The sequence below is a fragment of the Spermophilus citellus genome (genome assembly GCF_964194105.1).
Source record: "Spermophilus citellus genome assembly, chromosome: 5".
NCBI classification, from domain to species: Eukaryota; Metazoa; Chordata; class Mammalia; order Rodentia; family Sciuridae; genus Spermophilus; species Spermophilus citellus.
Window position 1 is genome coordinate 155,662,847 of NC_138186.1, and position 14,595 is coordinate 155,677,441.

General features: G+C 35.0%; 1 protein-coding gene across 8 annotated transcripts in view; it reads left to right on the forward strand.

Annotated features, from left to right (window-relative positions):
• STXBP5 (syntaxin binding protein 5) overlaps positions 1–14,595 on the forward strand; it is a 179,732-nt gene that overhangs the window by 120,296 nt on the left and 44,841 nt on the right. The window lies entirely within an intron of this gene.

Here is a 14,595-nt window from a genome sequence, read left to right on the forward strand (position 1 = left end):
AATACATTGCATTTTGTATATATTAATTGTTATTTCTATTCAAAATAATAATCTCTTGGGCTGTGTGTCTTCTAAACTCATTTGGGCAATAATTATTAAAAATCAGTTAAATTGGGGCTACAATTCTTTCTTTCACAGTGTGAATTATTCTGATAATTTTTATTTTTGCTTTATTTTAAAATAAAACAGGGTTCAATTTATGCCATAAGTAGCATGATTTTATACTCTCGAGTTAAGTTTTGAAGTAGTTTTTCCTCATGGTTTCATTGGTATTTTGTTTTGCCTTTATAACATCTCCCTCACATTTTCAAGTCCCTAAATTTAAAGGAAATTGTTTCTAAAAATTGACTCTTTTAGCCTATAATCTTAAATGAGAATTTTCTAGTGCCCCTCTACCCTTCCCCCACTGCAAGTAAAAGTATTTGTATTACCCCTTTCGATTGTTTTTGTAGATATACTTTGAAATAAATTACTCAGTCTAAAGTTCTCAAAATTTTAAACTGAGGGGAAAGAATATACCATCAAATTTAAGGGGACATAGTAAAATTAAAGGTTTTTGGTCACAAAAATTTTAATGTTTTCTGGAGAGTTTTAAAGTCTGCAAAAACAGTTGTAGAAATAGGTCATAAATTTGATCTTTGATTTTAAATAAAGGTATTATACAATTATTATATATTTTCCCCCACCAAGATCTCTACTAATATTCTTTGGATTTAGTTAAATTAGAGGAATTTCTAGGCAGCTGTAATAGCTTTGCTTTTCCTCAACTGATAATGTTTACTACATGTTTAAATTTTCAAAAATTCTTAGAAATAAGACCCATGTTATCTGCATGTTATAAATTGAACCCTGTTTAGTCATATAACGGTGGCTGACTATTAGCCCTCTGGTCATTTTCTAAATAAGGTGGTTTATTCTTGGGCAAGGGGAATAAATTATTTACCTCTTCATATTTTCATGAATCTGTTGGTAATAGATAATTCACTTTAATTATGTGCTACCACTGTTGCATAATACCTTTTAACAGATTTCCTTTTTAGGAAATTCTATCTTAAGAATGCATTAGAGGGTGTTTTATTATTACATAATGTAAAAATTTAAAAAGGTTTTTCTAGAGACATTTTACTAAACAATTTTTAGAATTACATTACCTAGGGATTTTATCTTACATGAATAGAACTTTGGTGCATAATTGAATTTGTTCAGTTTCTCTGTCTGGTTTTTAGTTCTGGAGGTTATATTTGCTTTTTTTTTTTTTTTAAGTATATAAACCAGATTCCCATTTTTTCCTGTGTTTTAAATAGAACATATAACTTGGAATATTTGAGTTTTGCCTATTTGAAAGACTTCAGTAACAAATTTGTTACAGCTGAGAACATTAAGGGAAGAATAGTTTTTTGATGGCATTCTTGGTTTCTTTTCACATTATTTGTGAGTTTTCTTTTTATCATGCAAGTTTCTGTAACTATACGTTTTGGGAAACATGTTAAGTTATTTTAAAATTAGGTTAGTGAACAGGTATGCTAACAATGCTATATCCCTAATTTTATATAATTTTATTTGTTTTCAGTTGGAATCTTTAAGGTTTTTTTTTTAATCTCATAAGTTGGTATTTAATAGGAAAGCTGAATACCTCAAATTTTTCTTTTTTTGAATCAATGCTGTTTCTACTTTTTTGTAATAAGAATTAGCATAAAATATGCTGTTGAAACATGATTGGGGAAACATTGGAAGAAAATTCATAGCTATTCTGAGGCCCTGTCTCAAGACTGGAATTTTCTTTGTGATACTATGTTTTCAATAGTACTATGAATGCTTGTACATTCTGAACTCCCTATTTCTCCATCACCCAGTCCCATATTTGCTAAAAAGTACCCTGAACCTCATAAAAGTATCCCCTCTCTCTACTTAAATATGCAAACACTTAACTTATAGTTTTAGTAATTATACAGTGACTTCATAAAGGAGAACATAAGAATTAGACCTAAAAATGCCAAATTGAACATTGGTAAAAAGAGCCACCTTGTGTGGGTGGCTGATTGAATGGCTTTGTCCCTTATTTTCAGCTGTTCTTTGAAAGTAACTGTCACTGGTACCAGAGAGAGAGATTTTGTGTGTGGCATTGGTGGTGCAGAATGCCATTTACACTTCCATAGTTTAACTCAAGTTGGATATTCAGCTCCTTCTCTTTTCTCACTGCCAGTGGATAGATGAGGAAAATAGTTTTTTGTTTTTGTTTTATGTACCTAGTCATTATAATTTTTTCTGGCATTGTACCAGCCCTTTTAAAATAATATTTATCATTTAATCACTCAGTAATTTCAGGGAGCAATTTATTGTTACTTTCTTATTTTACAAACAAGGGAACTAAATATAAGTTATGTGTCTATATGTTATACAGCTGGGAAATGACAAAGCAGAATTTACACCTAAGCAGTCTAACTCCCTAGACTGTCCTCTTCAACAGTCCCTTATAGTACCTGTTAATATAATTTAAGGCTCCAAGAATTCAAAAATAAATCTATTATGTGTTTTATAATTAGATAACCTGGTATGGCCCTGCTCTGTCTACACGGTAAGCTGGAAAAAAGATGGTTCATAGTAAGTTCTTTGCTAGCATCAGATCTTGGATCCACTTCGGTATCCATTACCCATTCATAATATACAATGCTTAGAAGTTTGCCTTCCTCAGAAGACCAGACTTAAGAAAGATAACTAGAGCAAACTGTGAAATACCCTAACCCATCTACCCAAGGCCTGGCAATCATAGATTGTTTTCTGATCGATGCTAAATCAGGTGAATGAGTCTGACAATGACTTCCTTTTGCTAGCTTGAGGAGAGCAGCCTATAAAGGGTTAATAAATTTTAGTCCTTTGAGTTTTATAGCAAAAGCATAGATGATAATATAATTATATCATCAACAAGAAAAGTTACATAGATAGTAATTTATTTTGCCTATTTTTGGGCAAAAAAATTAATTTTTGTTAGTAAAATCTAAATTACCACTATGGTTAGCAATTTCCATAAATCACTGAAAAAGTAAAACTGCTCATGAATTTTTACCTGTTCTTTTGTATCTTATAAAAAGTGAAAGTGAAATTGTGCAAAGCTTTTTATTTTGTTAATATCAAAATAGTTCTAAATTGTTTACTTTTATTAAAAAAAGAATTAATCAAATTTTTCATGATATTGTTATGAATAAAATATGGTCTAGATTTTAGCATCATTTGGTATATTTGAAATACATGATTAATTTTCTGAATATTACTAACTAACTCTATTTTATTATAATCTGTTTCATGTTGAAAGCAGATTTCTAGTTGAATTCCATAGTCTTGTAATCTGGCCCATGTTCCTTTTATTACTAATTTTCATGTAGAAGGAATGATTACTGAGTCACCTGATTACATGATGCTATGAGGGGGAAAATAATACTAGAAAGTAATAAATAAGGATTCTAAATTATAGTGACTTAAGTTTTAAGCCCAAACAAATAGATATAATAGCTCTATTTAATGGGCGCCTCCAAAGTTCTAGACTCTGTACTAGATAATTTTTCATACTTGTTAATACGGGGATGATTATACCCACAAGGCCCCTTTATCTCTCCAATTCTGAGAGCATAATTATTTAGGTAATGATTAATTTCGTAGCAAAAACTAAAGTAATATTTTAAGTCAGTTTAAATGAAGATATTGTTCGTTAGTCTGAATGTTGTTAGTTCTCTTTACATGAGCCTCGATGATTCCTTTTTTAAATTAAAGTGTTTTAATTCAGCTAACACCTTTTTTAAATTAGTTTACTGTCAATTACTAACTCATTAAATCACAGTTTAAAGCATTTCTAATCCCTTTAATTTTCAAGAAAGCAAACTGAGTCTGAGAGAAATGAAGTGGCATATCCAAAATAATTTTGATATGTAATTTTGATATTATTTCTGGTAATGACCTACCTACTCATAACTCCAGTGTGAGTACTTTAACTCTTGTTCTTTGAGAGCATGTCCCTTCAGTCATATTTCATACTGCATAATCAAGCCTCTGGTTTTTTTTTTTTTAACTTTTCAGCTGTAATTTATTCTTTAAAAGATAAAAAGTACAGTGTCCTACTCAGGTGGTGTAATATATCCAATACATTTAGTAAAATAAGTATTTTTAATGTGAACATTCAGTGCCTAATAAGTACAATGTTCTTGCAGATACTTTATGTACTTCTATTACCTTAGACCTCTACGTAACAAAATACAATTTTCTAATAGCTTCTGAAAAGTTAAGCATATGTTGTTCTACTCAGAGTCTTAAGAAGAGTTGATAAAACTAAAAAAAAAAGTACGTTTTTTATATAAAAGCTTTTTCTGTATTTAGCAGTTTTTGTATTAGGTTATTTTAGGTGTTACATTGGCTGGATTAAAGATACCCAGAAAGCTGTTACGGCATTAATTCTAAGTATCTTTGTGAGGGCATTCACATTAGAAATTGACATTTGTACCAGTTGCATGAGTAAGAAAGATCTGCCCTAATCCAATGTGTGAGAACACCATTAAATCAGATGAGAGGTCAAACAGAAATAGTAGTCAGGGGAAAGGCAAATTTGCTCTCTTTCTTCTGAACAATTCATCTCTTCTTCAACATAAGAACTTCAGATTCTCTAGCTTTTGGATTCCCAAACTTCCACTAGTGACCTCCTAGGTTTCTGGGTTTCCTGCCTCAACCTGGGAATTACTCCACTGATTTCTCTAGTTTTGTGGATTTCTAACTTGAACTAAGCCACACTACGGCCTTCCCTGACTCTGTAGCTTGTAGACAGCCTATTGTATGGCTTCTTAGCCTACTTACACACAAGTATCTTCCAATAAATCTCTTTTCATATATGTATGCCTATATATGCCTTTATCTATATTTATATTTGTATCTGTATGTTTATATGTATATATCTGTCTGCTATTGGTTCTCCCTGAAGAATCCTGACTAATATATTTTGCTTCTGAATACAGACATTGAACTGTTTTTATAATTGCTCAAGCATCTTTTTTTTTCTTTTCTTTTTTTTATTGATTGTTCAAAACATTACAGAGCTCATGATATATCATCTTTCATACATTAGACTCAATTGGGTTTTGAACTCCCATTTTTACCCCAAATACAGATTGCAGAATCACAACTGTCACATACTCACATTATTACATAATGGCATATTAGTGACTGTTGTATTCTGCTACCTTTCCTATCCCCTAGTATCCCCCCTCCCCTCCCCTCCCCTCCCATCTTCCCTCTCTACCTCCTCTGCTGTTGTTCAATTCTCTCCCCTTTTTCCCCCCTCCCCCTTGCCCCTCATAACCTCTTATAATTTTGTGTATCATTGAAGGTCTCCTACCATTTCCATATGCTTTCCCTTCTCTCTCCCTTTCTCTCCCCCCATTTGTCTTTGTTTACTGTTAGTCTTTTCCTCATGCTCTTCCTTCCTGTTCTGTTCTTAGTTGCTCTCTTTATGTCAAAGAAGACATTTGGCATTTGTTTTTTAGGGCTTGGCTAGCTTCACTTAGCATAATCTTCTCTAATGCCATCCATTTCCCTGCAAATTCTGTGATTTTGTCATTTCTTAGTGCTGCATAATACTCCATTGTGTATAGATGCCACATTTTTTTTATCCATTCATCTATTGAAGGGCATCTAGGTTGGTTCCACAGTCTAGCTATTGTGAATTGTGTCACTATAATCATTGATGTGGCCGTATCCCTATAGTGTGCTCTTTTAAGGTCCTCAGGGAATAGTCCGAGAAGGGCGATAGCTGGGTCAAATGGTGGATCCATTCCCAGCTTTCCCAGGAATCTCCATACTGCTTTCCAAATTGGCCTCACCATTTTGCAGTCCCACCAGCAGTGTACAAGTGTACCCTTTTCCCCACATCCCCTTCAACACTTATTGTTGTTTGACTTCATAATGGCTGCCAATCTTACTGGAGTGAGATGGTAACTTAGGGTGGTTTTGATTTGCATTTCTCTGACTGCTAGAGATGGTGAGCATTTTTTCATGTACTTGTTGATTGATTGTATGTCCTCCTCTGAGAAGTGTCTGTTCAGGTCCTTGGCCCATTTGTTGATTGGGTTATTTGCTATCTTATTGTTTAATATTTTGAGTTCTTTGTACATTCTGGATATTAGGGCTCTATCTGAGGTGTGAGGGGTAAAAATTTGTTCCCAGGATGTAGGCTCTCTATTTACCTCTTTTATTGTTTCCCTTGCTGAGAAAAAACTTTTTAGTTTAAGTAAGTCCCATTTGTTTATTCTTGTTATTAACTCTTGGGCTATGGGCATCCTATTAAGGAATTTGGAGCCCGACCCCACTATATGTAGATCAGAGCCAACTTTTTCTTCTATCAGACGCAGCGTCTCTGATTTGATATCTAGCTCCTTGATCCATTTTGAGTTAACTTTTGTGGATGGCGAGAGAAAGGGATTCAATTTCATTTTGTTGCATATGGATTTCCAATTTTCCCAGCACCATTTGTTGAAGATGCTATCCTTCCTCCATTGCATGTTTTTAGCCCCTTTATCAAATATAAGATAGTTGTAACTTTGTGGATTAGTCTCTGTGTCTTCTATTCTGTACCATTGGTCACCTGCCTGTTTTGGTACCAGTACCATGCTGTTTTTGTTACTTTTGCTTTGTAGTACAGTTTGAACTCTGGTATCACTATACCTCCAGATTCACATTTCCTTCTTAGAATTGCTTTTGCTATTCTGGGTCTTTTGTTTTTCCATATGAATTTCATGATTGCTTTATCTATTTCTGCAAGAAATGCTGTTGGGATTTTGATTGGCATCGCATTAAACCTGTAGAGAACTTTGGGTAATATCGCCATTTTGATGATGTTAGTTCTGCCTATCCATGAACAGGGTACATTTTTCCATCTTCTGAGATCTTCTTCTATCTCTCTCTTTAGGGTTCTGTAGTTTTCATTGTATAAATCTTTCACCTCTTTTGTTAGGTTGATTCCCAAGTATCTTATTTTCTTTGAGGATATTGTGAATGGAGTGGTTTTCCTTATTTCCATTTCAGAGGTTTTGTTGCTGATATACAGGAATGCCTTTGATTTATGTGTGTTGATTTTATAACCTGCCACTTTGCTGAATTCATTTATTAACTCTAGCAGCTTCTTTGTAGACCCTTTTGGGTCTGTTAAGTATATTATCATGTCATCCGCAAATAACGATAATTTAATTTCTTCTTTTCCTATTTTTATGCCTTTAATTTCTTTCGTCTGTCTAATTGCTCTGGCTAGTACTTCGAGAACTAAATTGAATAGAAGTGGTGATAGAGGGCATCCCTGTCTTGTTCCAGATTTTAGAGGGAATGCCTTCAGTTTTTCTCCGTTTAGGATGATGCTAGCCTGAGGTTTAGCATATATAGCTTTTACAATGTTGAGGTAAGTTCCTGTTATCCCTAGTTTTTCTAGTGTTTTGAACATAAAGGGATGCTGTACTTTGTCAAATGCTTTTTCTGCATCTATCGAGATGATCATATGATTCTTGTCTTTAACTCTATTGATGTGGTGAATAGCATTTATTGATTTCCGTATATTGAACCAGCCTTGCATCCCAGGGATGAATCCTACTTGATCATGGTGCACAAGTTTTTTGATATGTTTTTGTATTCGATTCGCCAGAATTTTATTGAGAATTTTTGCATCCAAGTTCATTAGAGATATTGGTCTGTAGTTTTCTTTCTTTGAAGTGTCTTTGTCTGGTTTTGGGATCAGAGTGATGTTGGCCTCATAGAATGAATTTGGAAGAGCTCCTTCTTTTTCTATTTCTTGAAATAGCTTGAAAAGTATGGGTAGTAATTCTTCTTTGAAGGTTTTGTAGAACTCCGCTGTATACCCATCCAGTCCAGGGCTTTTCTTGGTTGGTAGTCTTTTGATGGCTTCTTCTATTTCTTCCTTTGTTATTGGTCTGTTTAAATTGTGTGTGTCTTCCTTTCTCAATCTTGGCAGATCATATGCCTTAAGAAATTTATCGATATCTTCACTATCTTCTATTTTATTGGAATATAGGGTTTCGACATACTTTCTAATTATCTTCTGTATTTCTGTAGTATCTGTTGTGATAAAGCCTTTTTCATCCCGTATGTTGGTAATTTCAGTTCTCTCTCTTCTTCTCTTCGTTATCATGGCTAAGGGCTTGTCTATCTTATTTATTTTTTCAAACAACCAACTTTTAGTTTTATCAATTTTTTCAATGTTTTTTTCATTTCAATTTCGTTGATTTCTGCTCTAATTTTAATTATTTCTTGTCTTCTACTACATTTGCTGTTGTTTTGCTCTTCCTTTTCTAGGTTTTTGAGGTGTAGTGTGAGTTCATTTATTTGTTGGTTTTTTCTTTTTTTGAGGAAAGAACTCCAAGAAATGAATTTCCCTCTTAAAACTGCTTTCATTGTGTCCCATAGATTCCGGTATGTTGTGTCTGTATTATCATTTGTCTCTAAGAATTTTTTCATCTCCTCCTTTATGTCTTCTGTAACCCATTGATTAATCAGTAACATATTGTTCATTTTCCATGTGATGTAGGATTTTTCCTTCCTTCTTTTATCATTGATTTCCAATTTCATTCCATTGTGATCAGATATGGTGCATGGTATTATCTCCACGCGTTTATACTTACTAAGAGTTGCCTTGTGGCATAATATATGGTCTATCTTTGAGTAGGATACATGTGCTGCTGAGAAGAACGTGTATCCACTTGATGATGATTGATATATTCTGTATATGTCGGTTAAGTCTAGGTTATTGATTGTGCTGTTGAGTTCTATAGTTTCTTTATTCAGTTTTTGTCTAGAGGATCTGTCAAATGACGAGAGCGGTGTGTTGAAGTCATCCATAATTATTGTGTTATGGTCTATTTGACTCTTGAACTTGAGGAGAGTTTGTTTTATGAATGTTGCAGCTCCATTGTTTAGTGCATACAAATTGATAATTGTTATGTCTTGTTGGTGGATGGTTCCTTTTAACAGTATATAGTGTCCTTCTTTATCCTTCTTGATTAACTTAGGTTTAAAGTTGATTTTATTCGATATGAGTATGGCCACTCCTGCTTGCTTCCGAGGGCCATGTGAGTGGTATGATTTTTCCCAACCTTTTACCTTCAGCCTGTGTATGTCTTTTCCTATCATATGAGTCTCTTGAAGGCAGCATATTGTTGGATTTGTTTTTTTGATCCAGGTTACTAGCCTATGTCTCTTGATTGGTGAGTTTAGGCCATTAACATTTAAGGTTACAATTGAGATATGATTTGTACTTCCAGTCATGCTTCTTTATTTATTTATTTTAGTTTGGCTAGTTTTACTTTTTGGTTATTTTCCTCCCCCTTTACTGAGATACCTCCTGCTGTTAGTTTTGGGCACTATTTTCAATTCCTCTTCTTGTAGTATTTTGCTCAAAATGCTTTGCAGTGCTGGTTTTCTTGCTGCAAATTCTTTTAGCTTTTGTTTATCGTGAAAGATTTTAATTTCATTGTCAAATCTGAAGCTTAATTTTGCTGGATACAGTATTCTTGGTTGGAATCCATTATTTTTCAGCGTTTGAAATACATTGTTCCAGGATCTTCTCGCTTTCAAAGTCTGTGATGAGAAATCAGTTGTTAACCTAATTGGTTTACCCCTAAATGTAATCTGCCTCCTTTCTCTTGTAGCTTTTAATATTCTCTCCTTGTTCTGTACGTTGGCTATCTTCATAATTATATGTCTTGGAGTTGGTCTATTATGGTTTTGAATGTTTGGGGTCCTGTAGGCTTCCAGGTTTGGCAATCCATTTCATCTTTCATCTCTGGGAAGTTTTCTAGAATTATTTCATTTAATATGCTGTCCATTCCTTTGGTTCGAGTCACTGTGCCTTCTTCTATCCCGATGACCCTCAAATTTGGTTTTTTTATGACATCCCATATCTCTTGAATAGATTGCTCGTGGGATTTAAGCATCTTTTCTGTGTTGACAAACCTTGATAAAGTTGATAAACCTTGTCTTCATTATCTGATGTTCTGACTTCTACTTGATGAAGTCTGTTTGTAATATTCTCGTTTGAGTTTTTAATTTGGTTTATATTTTCCTGCAATTCTAGGATTATTGTTTGATTTTTTTAAAGATCTCTATCTCCTGGTAGAGCTCGTTCTTTGCCATTTGAATTTGTTTGTTTAATTCATTTTCAAAATATACTTTTATTGCTTGGACTTGCTGTCTCATGTCTTCCCTCATATTCCTTTCCATTCGAGTTAGGTATGCCTTGAGTTCTTTCCCTATCCCTGCTTCTGATGTTTCTATGTCCTCCTGTAGAATTAAGTTGTCCTTCATTGTTTGTACTCCTTTTTTCCCTTGTTTTCTCATGTTGTCCACGTTACTTTCCAGCTCTATTTGATTGCCGTGTTTCTGCTCTCTTCTATAGATTTGTTTTGGTTTTGTATTACTCTGTTGTTTCTTCTTTGTGTTGTTAAACTGTGCCTGCTAACGTGGATTCTGCTGGGAAGGAATTCCAACGGCCGAGCTCCAGTGACGTCACTACTCTGCTATGATGGGCCCCAGGCTCCTTGCTGGGGTGTCCTAATGGGGCTGTGTGACTGGACTGTCTCTGTTTGGTTTCAGCTCCCCGTCGAGGCAGGCGGGCAGTCTCCAGCCGCCCAGTATCTCAGGCAGCGGGCGGGTGATCGGTCGCCGGCGGGGGAGTGGACTCCAGTCGCCCAGTCGCGCGGGCAGCGGGCCGGGTGTCGCTGGTGGGCGGGCGATCTCTTGGCACCCAGTCCTGCGGTCGGTAGCCGGCGGGCGGGTCTTCTCCTACCGCCCAGTTACGTGGGCAGTGGGCGAACTGTCGCCGGCGGGCCTGCGGTTTCCAGCCGCCCAGTCGCGAGGGCCTGGCCTCTAGTCCCCTAGTTTCTCCTGCTAGTCTTAGGTTTCTCCTGCTAGACCAGATTTCCCCTGAGTGATGGCTCTCGGCAGTTCAAACTGTACTCTGGACCTGCCGTTTGTTGGGTGTGGAGGGTGTCTATTGGGGACCCCGGCACTCTATTGTTTTGTTTCCGTTGTGGAGGATAGAACTGTACCGCTTCCTTCCCCCTCTGAAATCCCGCACTCAGCCTGGGGGTCAGTGCGGGCTCATCCAGCAGGATTCCACAGAATTGCAGCCACTTTTCTCCCTGCTTGCTAATTAATCACTTCTCTGCGGCGCCCCGCCTTCTGTAGCCGCAGGGAAGGCCCGGCGAATCAGTCAGCCCGGATCCCCGGGGTCGCACAATTGGCTATTGGGATCCCTGGCACTCTATCGTTTTGATTTTTTCTGCTTGCCCCTCCCCCAGCACTGGCTAGACAGGTTTCCTTTTGGGAGGGGGAGTTGAAGGTCAGGTGTCTCTAGTTTTCCCCTAGTCTTTATGCGGGCTCACTCTGATACTCCCTCCCCCGGAAAGCCTAGGAGAGGTTTTATGCGGATTCCCCGATGTATGGGGGATGGGCTGAGTGACACAGACCTGTTTTATTGTTGCAGTCTGTCGGAGAGTGGCGGTGGATACTTCAGCTCTCCAAGATGGTGGCCGCTGATTCGTTTTTGTTTCTTATATAGTCACTTTTCTGGTACTCTCTTCTTAATTTTTTTTTTTATATTTATAAGTTGAAAAATAAACTCAGAGAGACCCATTTAGAATGTATTGGTACATTAATTACTATTTTAGATTATCCAATTAATTCATTATAAAACTCAGAATAGTGCTGATATTTTAACATTATATTTCCCAGTATTCATCCCAAAATGTGGCTGCCAAATTTATAGAAATTCACCTTTATATTCAGTCCACAAAATAGGTATTAAAAGAATAGAAGCTCATCGTGAAAGAGAAAATGAATAAAGTGTGTAGTGATACTGTTTTTACAGATAACTTTAATATTTCTGAATTTGAAAGAAAATTATTACCCTTAATTGGTCAAGAAATACATTTTGTAGGCAGGTCTTTAAAACTATCATACAAATCAAAGTTCCTCTAATGACTTCTTTTTCTTTTTCAGGATGACTAAAATCTGAAGAGTATTGGCATATTTGTATTCAGATTTTAATTATTTCTGGACATATTTTCTGTTAAATTTCTTAATAAATTATGCTCAATTCTTTTTGTTTCATATTATGATATTTACTATGTATGCACTTATCTCTGTAGATCTATCTTACATGATAAGAATGTACAGTTATCTTTCTAGAACTTATTTACTGTTTGCTTTCTAACAAAATTAATGAATTAATATTAGTGATAAAATAAATTTTTATCTGCTATCATTTAGCCAAACTATAAATGTGGCAGTTTATTTTCTGTCATTATTTATTTTGTTACTGTTTTAGGACTACCATTGCAAAATCCCATAGAATGGGTGACTTAAACACCAGAAATTTATTTTCTCACAGTTTTGGGAGCTAGAAGTCCAAGATCAAGGTATCATCAGGCTTGGTTTCTCCTGAGACATTTCTTCTTATAGTCAGCAGCCTTCTCATTGTATTCTCACATGGTGCCTATGCCCCTGGTGTCTGTTATATACCCAGATTTCCTTTCTTAAGGACATTCATCAAATTGGATTAGGGCTCAATTTAGCAATTTTATTTTAACTTGATGACATCTTTACAGACCCAGCCTCTAAATACAGTCACATTCTGAGGGATCAGGAGAGCTTCTACATAAGAATTTGAGGGGGACACAATTCAGCCCTTATACTTGGAATGTTAGTACTTAATATATTAAAGAGTTACATAATATTTTTTATTCTGTAGAACATTCTCTGTGAGGTGTTACAAAGAGTTAAATATGGTATACAGTAGATATTAAATTATAGGAAATAAATTGACAAAGCTCCAGGAGTACAAGAATGAAAAGTAGTGTTAATAGCTTATTTTTTACCAAACACGTATTGTTACCTCTTTAAAATTTTTTCTCCTTTTCATAAAGTGGATATGTCTTCTTTCAGTATTTCAGAAAATCATCTTTTTGATTAGCAAACTTCTATTTAATTTGTACTTATTTTTCTTTATTTCATGTATGAAAAAAGGTAGCTTCTTTCCATAGACATAAAGGTGTCAGTGACCATTTTTCTTCATTTATTTATTCATTTATTCCTTGCAGTGTTTATGGAACATACATAAAGTGCTAGGCATGTACATAGGTGCAACGTTTTGCAATGAATTCTATTTCTGAACTCATTGGATTTATCTTCTATTATGGGAAATAGACACTGATATTATTAGTTCTATTATCTATTAAAATAATGTGAGGCAAGTGGTAAGATGACTTCTACCTCTTGATGTCCTTTTCCCCCACAACTCCCTTACCATCCTACAAGCTTATTTTTAGGCCTTTTGATATCCTGATTGTTTAATTGGATACATGTGCACCACAGCATTATCCCTTTGAAAAGAATATCATTGGATCTCTGCTTGTGGTAAAAAGAGTGATGTTGTTTTATTCTAATAAGTGAAAATCTCATATCAAAAGTTAGTTTGCTTTTTTGATAGCTTCATCATTCTGTCAAAATAATGTCTTTTTACCTTTTGTAGTTGTTAAGCTATGTACCATTTTAAAAAGTAGAAGTTTTTCTTTATTTTGAGAAATCTTTAGGAAAATAAAATGTGGACACAATGAATAGAAAAACAAGGAAAATTATGAAATATCTGTTAAATTTCAAAGAAACAATGAGAATCACCACAACTAAGAAAACTTACAAAGATTTCCCTAATTACAAAGGACAAGAAGCATTAACTATAATGATACTGTCGTTTATAGTATAATCAGTCAAGCAGTCCCCTTGCCTGGGGATTTGCTTCTTTTAGATATTATATATCATACATCTTTCTTTTTTTTATGGTTTGGATATGGTTTCAGTATGTCCCCAATAGTTCATGTGTTGGAAATTTGGTCCCCAGTGTGGCAGTGTTCAACAGTTTGGAACCTTTAAATGGTAAAAGTAATGCAAAGTAAAAAAGAAATTTCAAAGCATTGTTAGGGATCTCCTTCCAAAGAGACCAAAATGGTTTGTTGGGACTATAGGTAGTTCCCTCAAAATTGGGTTGTTAACAAAAATGTGAGAAGAATCTGTGAATCTCTTGAATCACTATGTGATCATTCTCTCACATCTGCCACAAAGACCCTCACTAGAGGCCAGATCAGTGAATCTGCCTTTTCTTGGATTTTCAGCTTTCAAAAATGTAAGCTAACTAAACCACTTTATGAAGTATCCAGGCTCTGGTATTGTATTATTACAACAAAAAGGCTGATGGATTCGGTATTGAAACTTGCATTACAGTCATGATATTGTTTGTGATCAACTATAACTTTATAATTTCTACTGTGAAAATGCAACTCTTTACTCAACCAAACAACTTGATCTTCTCATTCAGGTTTATAAGAAAAGTCAGAGAGTCAAATTAACAACTGCTTAAACATATCTCTTGACATCAATTTTCCTCTGATTGAAGAACTTCTTTGCTGTGATTCCCATTGTTTCTATGGATAAAAGCTTAGAAAAAGGACTAGTTTATATTTTCCTGTGAAAAAGAATTTCAAAGCAAGGAAGATACTGAGGTTC